Source organism: Saimiri boliviensis, chromosome 4 (genome assembly GCF_048565385.1).
Source record: "Saimiri boliviensis isolate mSaiBol1 chromosome 4, mSaiBol1.pri, whole genome shotgun sequence".
Taxonomy (NCBI): Eukaryota; Metazoa; Chordata; class Mammalia; order Primates; family Cebidae; genus Saimiri; species Saimiri boliviensis.
Window position 1 is genome coordinate 98,665,103 of NC_133452.1, and position 24,023 is coordinate 98,689,125.

Genomic DNA, 24,023 nt, shown 5'->3' on the forward strand with positions numbered 1-24,023 from the left:
GCGTGACCTCGGCTCACTGCAACCTCCACTTCCTGGGTTGATGCAGCTATTCTCCTGCCTCAGCCTCCCAAGTAGCTAGGACTACAGGCATGAACCACTACGGCAGTTCATTTTTTTGTATTTTTAGTAGAGACTGGATTTCACCATGTTGGCCCAGCTGGTCTCGAACTCCTGACTTCAAATGATCCATGTGCCTCGGCCTCCCAAAACTCTGGGATTACAGGTGTTGAGCCACCAACTATTCTTATTCCTTTTTTTCTATGATGTTGGCTGTGGTTTGAAAGAAAAACAATCTTTTTTGACCATTAAGAGACCAAAACAAAAAATGACTGCCCTACTCTGGGAAAAGCATCATTGGTGAGCAATTAATGAGGTCACTTTTCTTTTTTGAGATGGAGTCTCACTAAGTTACCCAGGCAGGAGTGCACTTGTGTGATCTCAGCTAACTGCAACCTCAGCCTCCCAGGTTCATGAGATTCTCCTGCCTCAGCTTCCCAAGTAGCTGGGATTACCAGCACCCATGACCATGCCCGGTTAATTTTTATGGATTTTTAGTAGAGATAGGGTTTTGCCATGTTGGCCCGGCTGGTTTCGAACTCCTGACCTCAGGTGATCTGTCCACCTCAGCCTCCCAAAAGGCTGGGATTACAGGCATGAAGCACCACGTCCAGCCAATGTGACCACATTTTTATAGTGACTCTAAAACATTTAAAACTTGACTCTATGTGTGTACCTATGTAACAATCTTGCATGTTCGTCACATGTACCCCAAAACCTAAAATGCAGTAAAAAAAAAAATTAAAAAAAAAAAACTCGACTCTACATTTATCTTTCTTTTTTTTTAATTTTTACTTTTTTCTAATGAAAGCTTTGAAAGCATACATTTATCTTTCAACTGTACTTCAAAGCATTTGGAAAATGAAACAGCCTGACAACAAATGCCCAGTGAAGCATGTAAAAAACAAAGCCATTTTACCCATGCAATTATAATGCTGTTAAGTTGTCATTTAGTAACAGACTACCCTACCCTAATGGGAAAATGTTAAAGCAAATACTCCTAAAAATTATTGTGATCTTCCTGGGCGCAGTGGCTCACACTTGTAACCTCAGCACTTTGGGAGGCTGAGGCAGGTGGATCACTTGAGGTCAGGAGTTCAAGACTAGCCTAGCCAACAAGGTGAAACCCAGTCTCTACTAGAAATACAAAAAGTAGCCAGGCATGGTGGTACATGCCTGTAATAACAACTACTCGGAAGGCTGAGGCAAAAGAATCACCTGAACCTAAGAGGCAGCGGATGCAGTGGGCCAAGATCACACCACTGCAGTCCAGTCTGCGCAACAGAGTGAGACTCAAAACAACAACAAAACTAGTTTTTAAAACTTGAAGTGAAATACTCATAACATAAAATTAACCATTTTAAAGTGAACAATTTGGTGGCATTTAGTATTCACAATGTTGTAAAATCACCACCTGTATCTACTGCCAAAATACTTTAATATCCCCAAAATAAAACCTCATACCCATTTAGCAGTTATTCTGTCTCCACCCTCCCACTTTCTGACAACCATCAATTTGTTCTTTGTATCTATGGATTTGCTTATTCTACAGATGTCATATAAATGGAATCATACACTAACTATGTGACCTTTTGTATCTGTCTTCTTTCACTTAGCACATTTGAAAGGTTCACCCATATTGTTGCATGTATCAGTACCTCATTCCTTACAGCTGAATAACATTCCAATTTATGTATACACCATATACCACAATGTGTTTGTTTATCCATTCTCTACTGATTAACATTTGGTTGTTTCTATCTTTTAGTTATTGTAAATAGTGCTGAACATTCCTCTACAAATGTCTGAGTACAAGCTTTTCAATCCCTTTAAGTACATACCTAAGAGTGCTGGGAAACTGCTGGGTCAAACATAATTCTATGTTTAAGTTTCTGAGGACCCACCAAACTTCCATAGCAGCTGAGCCATTATGCATTCCCACCAGCAATGTATGAAGTATCCAATTTCTCTACATCCTCAATAACACTTGTGATTTTCCATCCTAGTGGTTGTGACATGTTAAAACTAAGGCCGGGTATGGTGGCTCATGACAGCAATCCCAGAACTTTAGGAGGCCAAGGCGGCAGATCACAAGGTCAGGAGTTCGAGACCAGCCTGGCCAATACGGTGAAACCCTGTCTCTACTAAAAAAGTACAAAAATCAGCCGGGCGTGGTGGCAAGCACCCGTAGACCCAGCTACTTGGGAGGCTGAGGCAGGAGAATCGCTTGAACCTGGGAGGAAGAAGTTGCAGTCAGCTAAGATTGCATCACTGCACTCCAGCCTGGACAACAGAGCAAGACTTGATCTTAAAAAAAAAAAAGCCGGGCGCGGTGGCTCAAGCCTATAATCCCAGCACTTTGGGAGGCCGAGGCGGGTGGATCACGAGGTCAAGAGATCGAGACCATCCTGGTCAACATGGTGAAACCCCGTCTCTACTAAAGGTGCAAAAAATTAGCTGGGCTTGGTGGCGCGTGCCTGTAATCCCAGCTACTCAGGAGGCTGAGGCAGGAGAATTGCCTGAACCCGGGAGGCGGAGGTTGCGGTGAGCCGAGATCGCGCCATTGCACTCCAGCCTGGGTAACAAGAGCAAAACTCCGTCTCAAAAAAAAAAAAAAAAAGAAGAAGAATATTTATCCTTTGGGAGGCTGACATGAGCAGACTGCTTGAGTCTAGGAGTTTGAGACCAGCCTGACAACATGGAAAAACCCCATCTCTACAAAAACTACAAAAATTTAGCCAGGCATGGTGGCATGTGCCTGTAGTCCCACCCACTGAGGAGGCTGAGGAAGGAGAATCACCTGAGCCTGGGGGAGGCCGAGGCTGCAAGGCTACAGTCAGTGGTAATTGTGTCACTGCAGGCCAACCTGGGAAACAAGAGAGAGACCCTGCCTAAAAAAAAACGCCAGGTGCAGTGGCTCACGCCTGCAATCTCAGCACTTTGGGAGGTTAAGGCAGGTGGCTCACCTCAGGTCAGGAGTTCGAGACCAGCCTGGCCAACATGGTGAAACCCTACCTCTACAAAAAAATACAAAAAGTAGCCGGGTGCAGTGGTGGGCGCTTGTAATCCCAGCTACTCAGGAGGCTGAGGCAGGAGAATCGCTTGAACCCGGAAAGCAGAGGTTGCAGTGAGCCAAGATTGCCAAGATCACCAAGATCGTGCCACTGGGTGACAAAAGTGAAGCTCCAAGTCAAAAAAAAAAAAAAGATCATCTATAACAATTACTTAACTTTTGAAGGAAAGCAGAATGCCCATTTAGTAAGACTGGAAAATGTTACTCCTATTCTCTGTCCCTCCCTGATACACACATATGCAGAAAAAGTTCCAATAACTAGATTTCTTTTTTCCCATGGAAAGTAAGTTAAAATGTGCTAAATACTAAGAGAATGAGAAGTGTAAGCCATAGGATGGAAAAAATATTTGCAAAAGACTTATCTGATAAAGGATTTAACCAAAATATACAAAGGACATTTAAAATTCAACAATAAAAATCCCAATTAAGGGCTGGGCACAGTGGCTCATGCCTGTAATCCCAGCACTTTGGGAGGCCGAGGCGAGTGGATCACGAGGTCAAGAGATCGAGACCATCCTGGTCAACATGGTGAAACCCCGTCTCTACTAAAAATACAAAAAAATTAGCTGGGCGTGGTGGTGCGTGCCTGTAATCCCACCTACTCAGGAGGCTGAGGCAGGAGAATTGCCTGAACCCAGGAGGCGGAAGTTGCAGTGAGCCGAGATCATGCCACTGCACTCCAGCCTGGGTAACAAGAGTGAAACTCCGTCGCAAAAAAAAAAAAAAAACAAAACAACAACAACAACAACAACAACAACAAAAAAAACCAATTAGAAAAAGAGCGCAAGATGTGAAAGAAATATATACAGATGGGGACAGAAGCAGTGGCTCACACTTGTAATCCCAGCACTCTGAAAGGCTGAGGCAGGAGGACTGCCTAAGGTCAGGGGTCTGACATGAGTCTGGGCAACACAGCAAGACCCCTTATCTATAAAAAATTTTTAAAAATTAGCCAGTGTGGTAGTTTGCACCTGTAGTACCAGCTACTCAGGAGGCTGGGGTGGGAGGATCACTTGAGCCCAGGAGTTCAGTTACAGTGAGGTATGATCACACCACAGCACTCTAGCCTAGGTGACAGAGAAAGACCCTGTCTCTAAAAAATAACTTTAAAAAGAACAGATACAAGCCAGACATGCTGGTTTATGACTGTAATCCCAGCATTCCAGGAGGCTAAGGCGGGTGGATCACAAGGTCAGGGGTTCAAGACCAGCCTGACCAACATGGTGAAACTCCGTCTCTACTTAAAAATACAAAAATTAGGCCGGGCGCGGTGGCTCAAGCCTGTAATCCCAGCACTTTGGGAGGCCGAGGCGGGTGGATCACGAGGTCAAGAGATCGAGACCATCCTGGTCAACATGGTGAAAACCCATCTCTACTAAAAATACAAAAAACTAGCTGGGCATGGTGGCGCGTGCCTGTAATCCCAGCTACTGGGTTTTGAAACTCCGGATTTTGAAACTCCGTCTCAAAAAAAAAACAAAAAAAAAAAAAAACAACAAAACAAAAAAAATCAGCTGGGCATGGTGGCACGTGCCTGTAATCCCAGCTACTCAGGAGGCTGAAGCAGGAGAATTGCCTGAACCCAGGAGGCGGAGGTTGTGGTGAGCCGAGATCGCGCCATTGCACTCCAGCCTGGGTAACAAGAGCGAAACTCCATCTCAAAACAAACAAACAAACAAACAAACAAAATACAAAAATTAGCCTGGTGGTGCATGCCTGTAATCCCAGCTACTTGGGAGGCTGAGGCAGAAGAATTGCTTGAACCTGGGAGGCAGAGGTTGCAGTGAGCCAAGAGCATGCCATTGCACTCCAGCCTGGGCAACAGAATGAGACTCCGTCACAACAAAACAAAAACCAAAAAAAACAAAAAAAAGAACATATGCAGATGGTAAATAAATATAAAAAGGGGTTCCACATCATATGTCACCAGGGAAATGCAAATGAAACAACAAGACAACACTACTTAACACCTATTACAATAGACAAAATCCAGAACAGAGATCACCACCAAATGCTGGTGAGGATGTGGAGCAACAGAAACTCATTCACTCACCGGAGAGAATGCAAAATGGTACACAGCCACTCTGGAAGATAGTTTGGCATTTCTTACAAAACTATATATACGCTTACCCTACGATAACACAATCATACTTCTTGGTATTTACCCTAAAAAGTTAGAAACTTGGCCGGGCGCGGTGGCTCATGCCTGTAATCCCAGCACTTTGGGAGGCCGAGGCAGGTGGATCACAAGGTCAAGAGATCAAGACCATCTCGGTCAACATGGTGAAACCCCGTCTCTACTAAAAATACAAAAAATTAGCTGGGCATGGTGGCACGTGCCTGTAATCCCAGCTACTCAGGAGGCTGAGGCAGGAGAATTGCCTGAACCCAGGAGGCGGAGGTTGCGGTGAGCCGAGATCGCGCCATTGCACTCCAGCCTGGGTAACAAAAGCGAAACTCCGTCTCAAAAAAAAAAAAAAAAGTTAGAAACTTAAGTCATACAAAAACCTGCACAGGAATGTTTATAGCAGCTTTATTCATAATTGCCAAAATCTTGGAAGCAACCATGATGTTAGCCAGGATGGTCTTGATCTCTTGACCTCATAATCTGCCCGCCTTGGCCTCCCAAAAGTGCTGGGATTACAGGTGTGAGCCACCATGCCCAGCTGGGAACTCTGTATTTTATACTCAATTTTGCTGTGAACCAAAAACTGCTCTAAAAAGTAAAGTCTATTTTTAAAAGTACTAAATAGGCCAGGCGCTATGGCTCACACCTGTAATCCCAACACTCTGGGAGGCTGAGGCAGGTGGATCACCTGAGGTCAGGAGTTTTGAGACCAGCCTTGCCAACATGGTGAAACCCCGTCTCTACTAAAAATACAAAAATTAGCCGGGCAAGGTGGCAGGCACCTGTAATCCCAGCTACTCGGGAGGCTAAGGCAGAAGAATCGCTTGAACCCAGAAGGCGGAGGGTGCAGTGAGCTGAGATCACGTCACTGTACTCTAGCCTGGGTGACAGAGCAAGACTCCATCTCAAAAAAAAAAAAAAAGTACTAAATATACACATATATATAGACACAGGGAGAAGGAGAGACAAGGTCTTGTTCTGTACGCCAGGCTAGAATGCAGTGGCATGATTATAGCTCACTGCCACTTCAGCCTCCTGAGTAGCTGGAACTACAGGAGCATGCCATCACATCTGGCTAATTTTGTTTATTTTTTTTGTAGAGACGGAGTCTCGCTATATTGCCCAGTCTGGTGTCAAACTTCTGGCCTTAAGAGATCCTCCTAGGCCGGGCGCAGTGGCTCAAGCCTGTAATCCCAGCACTTTGGGAGGCTGAGGTGGGTGGATCGCAAGGTCAAGAGATCGAGACCATCCTGGTCAACATGGTGAAACCCCGTCTCTACTAAAAACACAAAAAATTAGCTGGGCATGGTGGCGCGTGCCTGTAATCCCAGCTACTCAGGAGGCTGAGGCAGGAGAATTGCCTGAACCCAGGAGGCGGAGGCTGCGGTGAGCCAAGATCACGCCATTGCACTCCAGCCTGGGTAACAAGAGCGAAACTAGAAGAGATCCTCCTGCCTCAGCCTCCCAAAGTGCCGAGATTACAGGTATGAGCTAGTGAGCAAACCCGTAAAATATTTTTAAGTGGATTAAATAGATTTTAAAATTATATGCTAGATTACCTCAACAGATCATTAAAGGTTCAATCTAAACTCAATTATTAGCAACAAGCGATGCTCCTGCCTCAGCCTCCCAAGTAGCTGGGATTACAGGCGCCCACCACTATGCCCAGCTAATTTTCGCATTTTTAGTAGAGACAGGGTTTCACCATATTGGCCAGGCTGGTCTCCAACTCCTGACCTCAAGTGATCCCCCCACCTCAGCCTCCCAAAGTGTTGGGATTACAAGCATGAGTCTCTGTGCCCAGCCCCAAGTTCTATTCATGTAAATATAACCTAATAAAATTATCACAATAACCCTAGGAATTAGATAGTATTAGTGGATGTATTTCTGTTTTACACTTGAGGAAACTGGTTAAGAGGATAATTCAGACCTGAACTCCAGATGTGACTCTAAAGCCATTATTTCCACTACACCACCTGTCTCCATTTGACTGCTGCAGCACTAGCTACCATGAACTAATGCTCATGATAGTCCTGAGAATTTGCATCCGAATAACTTTTGGTAGCTTCAGTTCTAATATGGCGCATGGATTCTAACAACTTACACTAGTAAAATGTGCTCAGAATATACAGCTAACAATTGAGCACAACACTCAAACGAGCAAGAACATGGTTTTCCCCTCTCCTTTGCTGGGTAACCAAAAGCTAACAGACATTCACAGCTGGTTTATGAACTGACAGGCTACATAATATGCTAGCAGCCACACCAACGTTTATTGGGCTCTAGGCCCACAGAGCTTGCGGTTCCTCCAGATTCATATCTCAACTCATGAAGAATAAAGGATTTCTTGGGTTCCTTCACAAGTTAACAAGTACTGACATTTAGTCACTTCCACTTGAGGCAAGTAACTATGCAAAAGGCATTAGCAGAAATGGTAAATAACCAAAGGTAAATAAAGGGCTTAACTGTTCATCCACCTCAGCACAGAAAAATAACTGAATTTTTATCCTAACTCATGAAGGGAAATAAGAAAAGCAGGCTTGTCAGTTAAGGGTAAGAAGCAAACTCAGCAGTTGTGAGAGATTAGAGTCTTGGCAGTGGGAAAGAGGGCCCAAAATAGATGTATTAAGCATGGGCTAGGTGACAGTTCTGATCAGCATGTATTTTTAGTAATTGCACATTTGTAACTTTGCCATGTCCAGTTCAACATTAAGCTAGCCAGCCTTCTGACCAGGCGTGGTAGCTCACATCTGTAAACCCAGCACCTTGGGAGGCCGAGGTGGGTGGATTACTTGAGGTCAGGAGTTTGAGACTAGCCTGGCCAGCATGATGAAACCCCATCTCTAGTAAAAACACAAAAAAAATTAGATGAATGTGGTGGCACACACCTGCAGTCCCAGCTACCCGGGAGGCTGAGGCAGAAGAACGGCTTGAACTCGGGAGGCAAAGATTGCAATGAGCTGAGATCACGCCATTGCATTCCATCCTGGGTTACAGAGCAAGACTCCATCTCAAAAAATAACAACAACAACAACAACAACAAGCTAGTCGGCCTTCCGAAATGTCAGAAAAGTTCTGCTAACTCTCACAATCATCCTCACAATAGATAATTAAAATCAGTGCCCAGCACTAAATTTTTTTTTCTTTTTCTTTCTTTTTGAGATGGAATCTCACTCTGTCACCCAGGCTGGAGTGTTTTGCCTTGTTGGCCAGGCTGGTCTCGAACTACCGACATCAGGTGATCCACCTGCCTCAGCCTCCCAAAGTGCTGGGATTACAGGCATCAGCCACCATGCTCCGCCACAGCACTGATTTTGATGCTGCTTTCTCTGTAACCAGGCAGTTACAGTTTTCACTCCCACCATTCACTTTCATTCAGCCTGCCCCTCTGCCTCTGGTCAACAGGAATTTCCTCTATGCTCCACAATTGATTTCTGGGTGGGTATGATAGTGGGCCTGCCTCAGGAAAGCAGAAAGGAAATAAAGAAAAGAAACCTGGTGGCCAGGCGCGGTGGCTCAAGCCTGTAATCCCAGCACTTTGGGAGGCCGAGGCGGGTGGATCACAAGGTCGAGAGATCGAGACCATCCTGGTCAACGTGGTAAAACCCCGTCTCTACTAAAAATACAAAAAATTAGCTGGGCATAGTGGCGCATGCCTGTAATCCCAGCTACTCAGGAGGCTGAGGCAGGAGAATTGCCTGAACCCAGGAGGCGGAGGTTGCGGTGAGCCGAGATCGTGCCATTGCACTCCAGCCTGGGTAACAAGAGCGAAACTCCATCTCAAAAAAAAAAAAAAAAAGAAACCTGGTGCTTGCTTTGGCAGCACATATACTAAAACTGGAACCATACAGAGAAATTAGCATGGCCCCTGCAAAAGGATGACGTGCAAATTCGTGAAGCGTTCCATATTTTTTAAGTGGGCGAAGGATATGAACAGATACTTTTCAAAAGAAGACATATATAAGGCCAACAAACATAGGAAAAAATGCTCACCACCACTGGTCATCAGAGAAACGCAAATCAAAACTACACTGAAATACCATCTCATGCCAGTTAGAATGGCGATCATTAAAAAATCTGGAGACAACAGATGCTGGAGAGGATGTGGAGAAACAGGAACACTTTTACATTGTTGGTGGTAGTGTAAGTTAGTTCAACCATTGTGGAAGACAGTGTGGCGATTCCTCAAGGACCTAGAAATAGAAATTCCATTTGACCCAGCAATCCCATTACTGGGTATATATCCAAAGGATTATAAATCATTCTATTATAAAGACACAGGCACATGTATGTTCTCTGCAGCACTGTTTACAATAGCAAAGACTTGTAACCAACCCAAATGCCCATTGATGATAGACTGGACAGAGAAAATGTGGCATATATACACCATGGAATACTATGCAGCCATCAAAAACGATGAGCTCATGTCCTTTGTAGGGACATGGATGAACCTGGAAACCATCATTCTGAGCAAACTGACACAAGAACAGAAAATCAAACACCGCATGTTCTCACTCATAGGTGGGTGCGAACAGTGAGAACACATGAACACAGAGAGGGGAGCATCACACACTGAAGTCTGTTGTGGGGGGACTAGGGGAGGGACAGTGGGAGGTAGGGAGTTGGGGAGGGATAACATGGGGAGAAATGCCAGATATAGGTGATGGGGATGGAGGCAGCAAACCACATTGCTATGCATGTACCTATGCAATAATCCTGCATGTTCTTCACATGTACCCCAGAACCTAAAGTGCAATAAAATTATATTAAAACCTGGTAGCCTTACTGATTATCTCCCAACATCTGTTTCTCCTCTATTCCAGAGAAGCTAAACAAAGAAGCTGGTTGCTAACTAACCAGACAGACTGTGTCAAGCTCTCAAGTAAGACTAAACTTGATCATGCCTTGATTTAAGTAACAAATTTTTCTGCTGGTATTTTCTATTGCTGTCAAATTACTATATCATAAGGGCTGTTTTTACATGGCTCTATTGGGCACTAAAAATGAAGAAACAGCCAGGCGCAGTGGCTCACACCTGTAATCCCAGCACTTGGGAGGCTGAGGAGGGCAGATCACGAGGTCAGGAGTTCGAGACCAGCCTGGCCAATATGGTGAAACCCCATCTCTACTAAAAACTCAAAAATTAGCTAGGTGCGGTGGCATAAACCTGTAGTCCTACTACAGCTACTCAGGAGGCTGAGGCAAGAGAATCCCTTGAACCTGAGAGATGGAGACTGCAGTGAGTTGAGACTGCACCACTGCACTCCAGCCTGGGTGACAGACTGAGACACTTGTCTCAAAAAAAAAAAAAAAAAGAATGAAGAAACAAACAAACTTACTAAGGTTTTATCCTCATCTAGAAGCCAAGCCCCTTTGTTATCTAGTATAAAAACTCCCTTATCATTTCCAATATATCCAACAGCAGCTCAACCTGTTGTTTGCCTTCTGCAGAATTTTTTTTAATAAGTTGATTTTAAAAATACAAGTGCTACTGACAGTTTCTAAATCTAAACAATGGTCTGTGCTATGGCCTAGGATATAAAAAATAAATACATAAAACAAAACAAATCTAAACAATGGGAAGTCATACATAAACTGTCTCCATTCTTTGAGGCTCAACACAAATACCCTATCTTTTGCCTAACCTTTACCTTGGTAAGTTAAGCCTTCCCTCCCATCATAAATTACAAACCCAGGCAGGGCCTAAGAAATGGCCATTTATGTACCACCAACAGCCTCCAGCACAGCATCAGTGTATATGAAGTGCAACAAATACTTTTTTTTCTTTTTGAAACAGAGTCTCACTCTGTCGCCCAAGCTGGAGTGCAGTGGCACAATCTTGGCTAACTGCAATCTCTGCCTCCTGGGTTCAAGCAGTTCTCCTGCCTCAGCCTCCCAAGCAGCTGGGACTACCGATGCACACCACCACACTCGGCTAATTTTTTGTGATTTAGTAGAGACAGGATTTCAGTGCGTTGCCCAGGCTGGTCAGATCTCCTGAGGTCAGGCAATCTGCCCGCCTTGACCTGCCAAAGTGTTGGAATTATAGGCGTGAGCCACCCCACCTGGCCAACCAATACTTATTAAAGGAATCAAATCAGTAAAAGATCAGTCCATCCAGGGCATGGTGTTGACAAGTAATTTCCAGATTTTTTAAATTTAATAGAGGTGGTTTTAAAATAAATTGTCCAGGCAAGGTGGCTCACACCTATAATCCCAGGACTTTGGGAGGCCAAGGTGGGTGGATCACCTGAAGTCAGGAGTTTCAGACCAGCCTGGCCAACATGCTGAAACTCTGTCTCTACTAAAAATACAAAAATTAGCCAGGAGTTGGGGCAGGCACCTGTAGTCCCAGTTCCTCAGGAAGCTAAGGCAGGAGAATTGCTTGAACCCAGGAGGCAGGGTTGCACTGAGCCAAGATCGTGCCACTGTACTACAGCCCAGCAACAGAGTGAGACTCTGTCTCATAAATAAATGAATAAGTAAGCAAGAAAGGTTCTGGGATATTATTTAGCCTTAAAAAAGAATGAGATTCTGACACGTTGCAAGACGAATAAACTTTGAAGACCATGCTAAGTGAAATAAGCCAGTCACAAAAAGACAAAAATTATATGATTCCACTTACATGAGATACATAGAGTAGTCAAATTCATTGAGATAGAAGGTAGAATGGGGGCACAGTGGCTCATGTCTGTATTCCCAGCTATACGAGAAGGCTGAGGCAGGAGGATCCCTTGAGGCCAGAAGTTTGAGACCAGCCTGGGCAACACGGCAAGACCTCATCTCTAAAAATAAATACAGGCTGGGCGCAGTGGCTCATGCCTGTATTCCCAGCACTTTGGGAGGCTAAGGTAGGTGGATCACTTGAGGTCAGGAGTTCAAGACCAGCCTGGCCAACATGGTGAAATCCTGTCTCTACTAAAATACAAAAATTAGCTGGGCAGGGTAGTACGCACCTGTAATCCCAGTTACTTGGGAGGCTGAGGTGGAAGAATTGCTTGAGCCCAGGGGGCAGAGGTTGCAGTGAGCCAAGAATATACCACTGCACTACACCCTGGGAGCCAGAGCAAGACCCCATCTCAAAAATAAAAAATATGAATAAATGCATACATAATATTTTTAAAAAAGTAAGTAGAATGGGCCAGAGTCACACCTGTAATCCCAGCACTTTGGAAGACGAAGGCCAGCAGATCACCTGAACCCAGGAGTTCAAAACTAGCCTGAGCGACATGGCAAGACTCCATCTCTAGCCAAAAAAAATATATACAAAAATTAGTTGGGCGCAGTGATTCATGCCTATAATTCCAGCTACTAGGGAGGGCTGAGGTGGGAGAATCACTTGAGTTGAGGAGGTTGAAACTGTAATAAGTCATGATTTTGTCATTGAATTCTAGCCTGAGTTACAGGGCAAAACCCTGTAAAAAATAAAAAGGCAGGGGGCTGGATGTGATGACTCACACCTATAATCCCAGTATTTTGGATCACGAGGCCAGAAGTTCGAGACCTGGCTGGCCAAAATGGTGAAACCTCATCTCTGTTAAAAATACAAAAAACTGGGCAGGGCGCGGTGGCTCACGCCTGTAATCCCAGCACTTTGGGAGACCGAGGCGGGTGGATCACGAAGTCGAGAGATCGAGACCATTCTGGTCAACATGGTGAAACCCCGTCTCTACTAAAAATACAAAAAACTAGCTGGGCGTGGTGGCGTGTGCCTGTAATCCCAGCTACTTAGGAGGCTGAGGCAGGAGAATTGCCTGAGCCCAGGAGGCGGAGGTTGCGGTGAGCCGAGATCGTGCCATTGCACTCCAGCCCGGGCAACAAGAGCGAAACTCCGTCTCAAAAAAAAAAAAAAAAAAAAAAAAAAAACTGGGCCGGGCGCCGTGGCTCACGCCTGTAATCCCAGCACTTTGGGAGGCCGAGGCGGGTGGATCACAAGGTCAAGAGATCGAGACCATCTTGGTCAACAAGGTGAAACCCCGTCTCTACTAAAAATACAAAAAGTTAGCTGGGCATGGTGGCATGTGCCTGTAATCCCAGCTACTCAGGAGGCTGAGACAGGAGAACTGCCTGAACCTAGGAGGCAGAGGTTGCGGTGAGCTGAGATCGTGCCATTGCACTCCAGCCTGGGTAACAAGAGTGAAACTCCGTCTCAAAAAAAAAAAAAAAAAAAAAAAACTGCCAGGTGTGGTGGTTCACGCCTGTAATCCTAGCACTTCGGGAGGCTAAGGTGGGTGGATCACCTGAGGTCAGGAGTTCAAGACCAGCCTGGCCATCATGGTGAAACCCCATCTTTCAAAAAAAAAAAAAAAAAAAAAAAATTAGCCAGGTATGGTGGTGCGTGCCTGTAATCCCAGCTACTTGGGAGGCTGAGGCAAGACAATTGCTTCAACCTGGAAGGTGGAGTCTGCAGTGAGAAGGGACTGTGCCACCACACAGACCAGAGGCAGGGAGGCAGGGAGGCAGGGAGGCAGGGAAGGAGGGAGAGAGTAGGAAGGAGGGAGGGAGGGAGGGAGGGAGGATGGTATTTGCCAGGGGCTGAGGGGAGGCAGGAAAAGGAGGCTGAGGTGGAGGGAAGGGAGAGGAGGATGGGGAGGGGGAAGGCAGAATGGTAGTTGCCAGGGGCTGAGAAGACACAAGAACAGGAACTTACCGTTTTGGTTTTTAGACACTCTCACTCTGTTGCCTGGGCTGGAGTACAGTGGCATGATCATAGTTCACTGCAGCTTCGACCTGCTGTGCTAAAGCAATCCTTGCACTTCACCCTCCCAATTACCTAGGAGTGCAAGCTGTGCCACCACATCTGGCTGGGACTTATTGCTTAACAGGTACAGAGTATCAGTTTGTGAAGACGAAAAAGTTCTTGAGATGGACAGAAGTGATAGCTGCACAACAATGTGAATTTACTTAATGCAACTGAACTGTACACTTATAAATAGCTAAAGTTGTGCAAATTTTATGTTACATATATTTTACCACAATTAAAAACAATTTTTTTTTTTTTTGAGACAGAGTCTTGCTCGGTTGCCCAGAATGGAGTGCAGTGGTGCAATCTCAGCTCACTGCAACCTCTGCTTCCTGAGTTCAAGCAATTCTCGTGTCTCAGCCTCCCAAGTAGCTGAGATTACAGATGAGTGCCAACACACCTGGCTAATTTTTGTATTTTTAGTAGAGACGGGGTTTTGCTATGTTGGCAAGGCTGGTCTCCTAACAACCTCAAGTGGTCCATCCACCCACCTCGGCCTCCCAAAAGGCTGCGATTATAGGTGTGAGCCACTATGCCTCGTCTAAAAAAATTGTAATAAATAAGTAAGGTACTAACAATTGCCACTATCATATTTTGTCAAGTAAGTAAATGAAAGATTAAACATAAGTACTTACCAGCATGACCAACCAGTTAATAAGGAACATTTCAGTACCAATCTAATTTCAGAACAGAAGACAAGTGGCAACTTTCCCCAATGCACTTATACATACATTGGCTTTCTTTTTCTCATTTTACCATACAATAAATACTTGCTCCTAGCCTTGCATTTGGACACTGCTGCTCTAAAGGAGGCTCAGAGCATGACTTCATACCCTAGGGGGACGAAGAGATGGAGGAGGAAGAACTGTGCCATGGGCAAAACTGACTACCATTTTGGGGAGTGGGGAAAGCTAGGGACTGCCAAAAGAATGGAGAGGTTAAAAGCTGCATCTTCCATAGAGAATAGTTTTTGGGTGTTTCTTTCTTGCAATGTTTTCATTTTAGGACTACTTCTAGCTGCTTTTTCCCCCTTCCTCTTCCCTACCAAATAGCTGGGACCTGAGAAGGCCTAGCCTCCTTACAAGCTTGAGAAGGGACCTGAAATCTTGGAGGATTACCTGATCTGGAAAGGCACAGGCCAGGAGACTTCATAAAGCAAAGAAGCGTAGCAGCTTACAATACCTTGGGCTCCAGGGTATGGAGAGAAAGTCTTGTTTATCTGGTTATCATTAAATCATATCATCAAAAATCGTATCAAAAAAATCAATCGTATCATCTCCTTTTGTACAGGGGAAAAACAAACACACAGTGTGGATGAATCTCAGACAGTGGCTCACAAACTCCCAGGTTTAAGCATCAATGTATGAAACAGCAGCTCTGTTTTACAAGTAATTCATTGTTTTCTGGAGTGGAGCTTGAAAAGCTTCCTCAGTTCAACTCCCTTAGCAGCCTAGTCGATTGTGATTTAGTTCTATAGTGTTTATTTTGGACCTATAATAGACCATTTGTTAAACACAAGATATAGAAGGAAAACTTGCATAGAAATTTATATTAACAAGGAACATAAATATAATTATGCAAATTTCTTTCAAAATGATTTCTACCCGATCTGTAAGTTAAATTCAACCGACCAAAATGACTACATATGAGAAAAACATATAATAAAGACTATCTTCAACTTGACTTTTTATTTACTGGGGGTTAAGTTACTCACAGCTACATTATTTACAAAAGGATTCTTCCAAAGAGCATCCTGGTATCTCTCTTCTTTCATCATTCAGAAACAAAATTAATCTAAAAACATGAAATAAACCAATAGTTTTCTTGAAGTTCAAAGGCAAAAATTGCAAACATTAAGACATGTGTGTCAGACTTTTGTCTAGGCGATGGGGCTACAATGGTAAGCAAGACAGAGGACATGGCTGCTCTGATGAAGTCACAGTTAAGACGAGGTCTTGTAAACCAGTAAATAAGATCATGTCAAACAGTGACAGGTGCTAGGAAGGAAATTAAAGACCATGATGTGACAGTGTGTGGCTTAGAGGGCAACATCAAAGACAGGGAAGGCTTTGTCTGAGAAAAATCAACATGTTGATCTAAAGTAATTCATATTCTACTAAAAGTCATTTACCACACCACCCTAGTACAATAAAAAGATTTTTTTAAATTCTACTGAGTATTGTAACTTACTATAACTGAATAAGCCACAAACAGAGCAGGTGCCTGGAAGGTCTTCTCAGGGAACCTGGCAGTATCAGGCAGCTAGCTGGGAGAGACTACAAGGACCCAGAGACCCTAATCCTGAACTCTTCCTAGTATGACTAACACATGCCACCAGTGAAAGGTATATACTATTCATAATCTTGGAGACAAATCTGAGATTTCCTAGAGGCAGTTTATTATGTCTATTACCTGAAAAAAAAATTTTTTTTAAGAATTTGCATTTGAATAAAGCCCTGAAACATAATATTTAGAAAATGCTACATTTTTCTTGGTTTAAGAATTAGTGACTCCTCAAAGAATAAGGCAAGTTATTACTCAAAATCCAAACAGATTATCCAGAGAACATTCATGACCATTTGCACCTGCCCTAATGGATAGTTTCTGCAGCCTTCTTGGCACCATTCTACAAGTCATCGCCACTATGTTCTATGAATCTAAACCTGAATAATGCTGGCTAAAATAAATTACTGTTACTTTTCTCACTAACAGAAACCTGAGGAAGAGAGCTACTGGAGCTGATTTGACCACTTGGTGCCATCAGGAGCCAGACTCTCTATCTTTGCACTCTTCCATTCCTCCTCATGGCCTCAAAGTGGATGCTACAACTCCAGACACCACTTTAGCATTCAAGGCAGATTATACAAGTAATGGTGCCAGCCACATCTGTTCTGCAGCAAACTTCTGCTTCTGGGTCAGACAGCACTCCCAATTGTACAGAAAGCTGGGAAATGAGTATTTAATGACAAGAGGGTTCAGGACGTGGGGTCAGACAAACAACAGTGTCTGTCACACACTGGTTGAGCCAAATATGGAAAACCAATGTCCAACTTCCTTCCCTGGACAGGACTTGACAAGCTGAACAATGGTGTTAATTTTAGACTACGCTGACCATCAAGCCAGTGAAGTCCAGCACCTCTGGGTGAATTCTCACATATTTTCTTTCGCCAAAACATAAACACAATTTTTGTTACAGTTGTTGTACTGTTGATGACCATCACCAACAAAGAAAAAAATGCATTAAAAATGTCTGATACTGGCCGGGCACGGTGGTTCACACTTGTAATTCCAGCACTTTGGGAGGCCGAGGCTGGCAGATCACCTTAGGTCAGGAGTTCAAGACCAGCCTGGCCAACATGGTGAAACCCGTCTCTACTAAAAATAAAAAAATAGCCAGGTATGGTGGCACATTCCTGTAATCCCAGCTATTCAGGAGACTGAAGCAGGAGAATTGCTTGAACCCGGGAGGGAGAGGCTGCAGTGAACCAAGATTGTGCCACTGCACTCCAGCCTGGGAAACAGAGCAAGACTGTCTCAAAAACAAAAAGAAAAAAAACAAAGTCTAACACCACTTTGCTGTGTCTTTAAAGAGCAACTTTATGGCTACTGAAAATGCTTTGGGCTGGGTGTGGTGGCTCATGCTTATAATCCCAGCACTTTTGGAGGTGGAGGCAGGTGGATCACAAGGTCAAGAGATCAAGACCAACATGGTGAAACCCCGTCTCTACTAAAAATACAAAAATTAGCTGGACGTGGTGGCACACACCTGTAGTCCCAGCTACTCAGGAGGCTGAGGCAGGAGAACTGCTTGAACCCAGGACGTGGAAGTTGCAGTGAGGCCGAGATCGGGCCACTGCACTCCTGCCTGGCAACAGAGCAAGGCTCCCTCTCAAGGAAAAAGAAAAAAGAAAATGCTTTGAAGATACCAAGTTTCATACTCAGCAGATGCAACACGGGAAACAGGACAGTACGATCACTACTGAATTGTTATTCATCCCTTACTTCATTCATTCATTCATTCATTCATTCATTCATTTATTTATTTATTTATTTATTTTTTGAGACAGAGTTTTGCTCTTGTTACTCAGGCTGGAGTGCAATGGCACAATCTCGGCTCACCGCAACCTCCGCCTCCTGGGTTCAGGCAATTCTCCTGCCTCAGCCTCCTGAGTAGCTGGGATTACAGGCACGTGCCACCATGCCCAGCTAATTTTTTGTATTTTTAGTAGAGACAGGGTTTCACTATGTTGACCGGGATGGTCTCGATCTCTTGACCTCGTGATCCACCCGCCTCGGCCTCCCAAAGTGCTGGGATTACAGGCTTGAGCCACCGCGCCCGGCCCATTCCTTACTTCAAATACATCTGTATGAGATCCTTTCTGAAACCATTAGAGATGTCTGTTTACATGGTTCACTGATTAAAAGAAGAGAGAATCGGCTGGGTGAGGTGGCTCACGCCTGTTATCCCAGCACTTTGGGAGAATGAGACAGGTGGATCACTTGAGGTCAGGAGTTTGAGACCAGCCTGACCAACATGGAGAAACCCCGTCTCTAAAAAAATTAAAAACTTAAAAAAAAGAAGAATAGAGAATCACACTAATTCTTATTAATGAGCACTGGGGAAACAGAGTAGCCAAGAGGAGAATTGTAATTTTTTAAGATGCTTGGCTAAGTGTCTTTTTTTTTCTTAAGTGTACTCTGTGAGGTTGGAGAAAAATAAACCAATAATTTATAAATTGCTGGTCAACAATACTATCTTCTTTTGTGGCTTAACATTGTCATTTACCCCCTATTTTATATATATATATATAAACACTGCCATCTACAACAAGAGAAGAACAGTCAAGTATCTTCTTTCATCCTTTTCATGGGCATATAAACATTAAAAATGTGTATACAGAATTCAGATTAGGAGAAACTGCATATCATACGTGAAAAAAACAAGATTATAAAACTGTATAATCTAATCCTGTAGCCCAAGCTACTCAGGAGGCTGAGGTGGAAGGATCATTTGAACTCAGGAGTTCGAGGTCAACCTGGACAACATACCAAGGCCCCATCTTGGAGGGAAAAACAGTATGTAAATTAAACACAATGCTATAAAATTTAAAGCCAGAATGATTAAAGAGAATAATTTCCTTCATATGTTTTGGAGGAAACTAGAGGCTGAATGGTATTTATCCTCATAAACAACTGTGAGCCTACTGTGTAAGGAGCACCATGTAGGCACCACAGAGGATAAACTATAAGCAGAAAAGACTATTTTAGAACTCTGGTAACTTGTACCTAGTGGGCTCAAAAGAGGATATATTCCAAATTTGCTATGGTGAATGTGAAACATCTTTATAATGGAAGGAAGACTACTAAAACTGCCTCAAAAAGTATTCTTTGGCATTCAAAATTTGCCAAAAATATCCACGTTTCTGACAAATTCAGCTTCTTCCCACAACACACATGCACTGGGCTGGGATTCGTGATCAGCTTCAGCTAACGGTGACAACAGCAATAGATGCTGCTGAAGTCGGTATAGATTACCCTTCTATAATTGTGTTACAGCCTTTCATTCCACCTGTTTTTGTTCTTTTAAATGCTGGTAGTGGAAGTCTGCTTAGGAAATATATTTTTATTCAGCTGGGTGCAGTGGCTCATGCCTGTCATCCCAGCACTTTGAGAGGCTAAAGTGGATGCATCACCTGAGGTCAGGAGTTCAAGAACAGCCTGGTCAACATAGTGAAACCCTGTCTCTACTTAAAAAAATACAAAAAATTAGCTGGGTGTGGTGGTATGCACCTGTAGTCTCAGCTACTTGGGAGCCTGAGGCAGGAGAATCACTTGAACCTGGGAGGCAGAGGTTGCAGTCAGCCAGGATCGCACCACTGCACTCTAGCCCGGGTGACAGAACAAGACTCCGTCTCAAAAACAAAGAACAAAAAATATTCTTGCATTCCACTTGTTTACCTCCTTTTGCGGATCTGTCAGGAAAAAACTGTGTTATCTTTGAATATATTATTTTACCAGAATTATCACAGTAGACAGATTTCAACACTCTTTTGGTTTCACTTCCCTTATCTCACTGAGGTGGGTGGATAGATCATGCCTATGTTTACTTCCAGGTTTACAAATTTAAGGTTCTATAACTTCAGGTCTTCCTCTCTTTCCATAAAAGCCTTTCACAGTCAACTCACAGAGCACCATTTACTGCACTGAATCTTTCCTTTCCTTCCCAGGTGTTTTTTTTTTTTTGAGACAGAGTTTTGCTCTTGTTGCACAGGCTAGAGTGTAATGGTGCAATCTCGGCTCACCGCAACCTTTGCCTCCTGGGTTCAAGCAATTCTCCTGCCTCAGCCGCCCAAGTAGCTGGGATTATAGGCATGCGCCACCATGCCCAGCTAATTTGGTATTTTTAGTAGAGAAGGGGTTTCTCCATGTTGGTAAGGCTGGTCTCGAACTCCTGCCCTCAGGTGATCTGCCTGCCTCAGCCTCCCAAAGTGCTGGGATTACAGGTGTGAGCTACCATGCCTGGCCTCTTTCTCAGTTCTTGTATTTTTTAGATCACATGCCACACTGAAGTCTATCTTTGTGCCGCTGTTATGATCGGCATCTGATTTTTTTTTTAAATGTCTGCATAATCTGTATTGAAGTAGCAGCAAACTTATACTCATCCTTTAACACTCAGATCTAGTCTTTTCCCACTGTGTCTGACTCCTCAGTCCAGGATTCGTCTACTCCTTTATTCCTAAAGCATTTGGAGCGGGTTCTTTTATGGCACTCATTTCGCTGTATCATCATCATTTGTTGGCCAGTGTGATTCCTTCTGTGGTTCCTACCTTCATTACAGCACCAACTACGTTATCTCAGAGGCACTTTACTTTCCTCATTAAAATCTCAACAACTTCAAGAATTAGGTATTATTTATTTCATTTCATAAATTAAAAAAACTGACTCTCAGTCAACTTTCTACTTCCTCTGACCTTATAACATGCTCCTGAATCAGTCCTCAATCTTGGAACATCTCTACCGTTATCTTTCCCCTCTCTAGCATCTACATGCAAAGGGATAAGGAAATATATAAAACTTAAACAATATAAATTCCATTTCCTTTTGAGCCCACTAGGTTGTAAGTTACCAGAGTTCAGCAAGGCACGGTGGCTCACGCCTGTAATCCCAGCACTCTGGGAGGCTGAGGCAGGCGGATCACCTGAGGTCAGGTGTTTGAGATCAGCTGGACCAACATGGTGACACCCTGACTCTACTAAAAGATACAAAACTTAGGCAGGCATGGTGGTGCGCACCTGTAATCCCAGCTACTCGGGAGGCTGAGGCAGGAGAATTGCTTGAAACCGAGAGGCAGAGGTTGTAGCGAGCCTAGATTGTGCCATTGCACTCCAGCCTGGGTGACAAAGAAAGACTCTGTCTCCAAAAAAAAGAAAAAGAAAAAAAAAAGAGAAGTTACCAGAGTTTTGTAAAGAGAAGTTACCAGAGTTTTCTAAAATAGCCTCTCCTGCTCACAATTATCCTCCGTGGTGCCTACCTGCTGCTCTGTACACAGCAGGCCCACAGTCGTTTGTGAGGATAAATACCATTCAGCCTCCAATTATAAAACTATCACTTCGGCCGGGCGCGGTGGCTCAAGCCTGTAATCCCAGCACTTTGGGAGGCCGAGGCGGGTGGATCACGAGGTCAAGAGATCGAGACCATCCTGGTCAACATGGTGAAACCCCGTCTCTACCAAAAATACAAAAAATTAGCTGGGCATGGTGGCGTGTGCCTGTAATCCCAGCTACTCAGGAGGCTGAGGCAGGAGAATTGCCTGAACCCAGGAGGCGGAGGTTGCGGTGAGCCGAGATCGCGCCATTGCACTCCAGCCTGGGTAACAAGAGCGAAACTCCGTCTCATTAAAAAAAAAAAAAAAAAAAAAAAAAAACTATCACTTCAATCCTGACCACACCACAGTAACTCTGCCAGACTTTTTCATGCCTCTCCAACACCAGACCAGTATATTGACTGGAAAAGTAAATAAGCTTCTCTCCTTCTCAGAATAGATCCAACAGAAAGGAGTTTTTTCAAATTTATGTCAATACAATTCAGGCTCTTGGGTTTTTCATTTATCCACCCTCCAATCTCAAGCAGAAAATATGCTTATTTTCTAAAGCCTGATTTAATCAACCCAAATCCACACGAGTCCATCTTACCATCCTACTGCAACAGTTTTATAAAGGAATCATTAAATCTGTTGCTACATCTTATCTTCAATATACATGATGGCTCTAGATGTGACCTATCACCCATTACATCTTTGTGAAATGTTCTTCTATCTCCGCTTTTTTGATAGTGCCTCTCTGACTGCCATGATGCCACAAGCTCAGGCTCTGCCTTCAGCATTGCTTTCTGTGCACTCTCTCACGCTAACTTTCTGTTCTCCCTCTCCAAGGTCCCTGACACTCCACACTCTATCTATAGTCCTAACTTCTTACTCCCCTTCTAGTTCCACATCTCCAATTAACATCAGTTGAATTTAGTTCATCACTTCAAATTCGACACAACAAAATCAAAGTTCCATCTTCTCTCCAAAACCAACTTCTCTTCTAAATTTCCATTTTTCCTGTCACACAGGATCAAAATTTAAAAGTCATCTTCAACCATGAGCTCCTTCATCTTTTTTCTTTTCTTTTCTTTTCTTTTTTTTTTTGAGATAGCATCTCACTCTGCCATCCAGGCTGGAGTGCAGTGACATTATCATGCCACTTCACCTACCAGGCTCAAGTGCAATGGCACTTACTGCAGCTTTGACCTCCCAGGCTTAAGTGACCACCCTGACCTCAGTCTCCTAAGCAACTGGGACTACAGGCACTCACCACCACGCCCAGCTACTTTTTTTTATTTTTGTAGAGATGGGGCCTCCCTATGTTACTCAGGCTGGTCTTGAACTCCTGGCCTCAAGTGATTCTCCTTCTTCCACCTCCCAAAGTGTTGGGATTACAGGCGTGAGCCACCGTGCATGGCATTCTTTATCTTTAACACATCATCTGTTAACAAACCTGTCCACCCTTTGATTGCAATGTCACTTAAGTCATACTTCATTCCATTCTGCTGCTACCATGGCTCTCACTTCTAGAACAGAGTATTATTATCCCAACCATTTCCTCTTATAGCCCACTGAGCTCACCGTGCATTCCACTCTCACAGAAACCTTCCCACAACCCTTCAAAGGACAACTGTGGTTCCCCACTGTGGGATCAAACCCAAACTCCTCATTATCTCAAATCAAGGGTCTATACCCTTAGCTCCTTGCCAGCTAACCCCCCCATCACTCCCCACAGATACCCTGCCACAACACTATCCCAGTCCCAGGTTCATATACTCAGAGTCTCTGGCATGCTACAAACTCATTCCCACCTTCAGTCATGCTGGGTCTCCTTCTCCTAACATACTCTTTCCCCTCCTTTCTACGTAAGTCCTATCAACCTCTTAGAGCCCAAGATTGACTACTTCTGTATTTTGCCTCCAAAATGAAGCACTACCGAAGCATAGCCTTTCCTACATTTTTTTCTAATTTCTCCATGTAATTTATGCCCCACCTCTTTTTATATCTGAACCTACCCAAGGCACATAGTGCAGTCACTTGTTCAAATGTACCAAAATGCCTAATGGTAATTTAATTAATTCATCAATTTAGAAAAGCATTCTTCCTGGAGAGCAGTGGACATGTCCGCAGTTTTAAAACCATCACTGCACCTAGAATAGTGCTTTGCAAAAGGTGAAGACTCAATAAATTCCTGTTAGCCAAGACAGAACTTGGAGACGACAATGCTTATTTTAAAAAGCATCGTTATCATTTTCATCAACTTGGATTTTAAAAATTCATTATTAAAAATCTGGTCCTTGATATCCCCAAGGTTTAAACCATTAAAAATTTACACATTCTCAAATATTATTAAGTATAGTTCTAAAAAGAGAATTTAAAAAGCATGAAGAGGGCAGCATACGGTAGTTCACACCTGTAATCCCAGCACTTGGTAAAG

The 24,023-nt window shown here is 43.8% G+C and overlaps 1 protein-coding gene and 1 non-coding gene across 2 annotated transcripts in view; one reads left to right on the top strand and one right to left on the bottom strand.

The window, feature by feature from the left end:
• Positions 1–24,023, bottom strand: part of NUDT3 (nudix hydrolase 3) — a 117,191-nt gene that overhangs the window by 75,750 nt on the left and 17,418 nt on the right. The gene's annotated exons all lie outside the window — the stretch shown is intronic.
• Positions 9,066–9,171, top strand: LOC120363393 (U6 spliceosomal RNA). Its single transcript, XR_005578949.1, has one exon. It is a non-coding gene; the product is annotated as a U6 spliceosomal RNA (small nuclear RNA).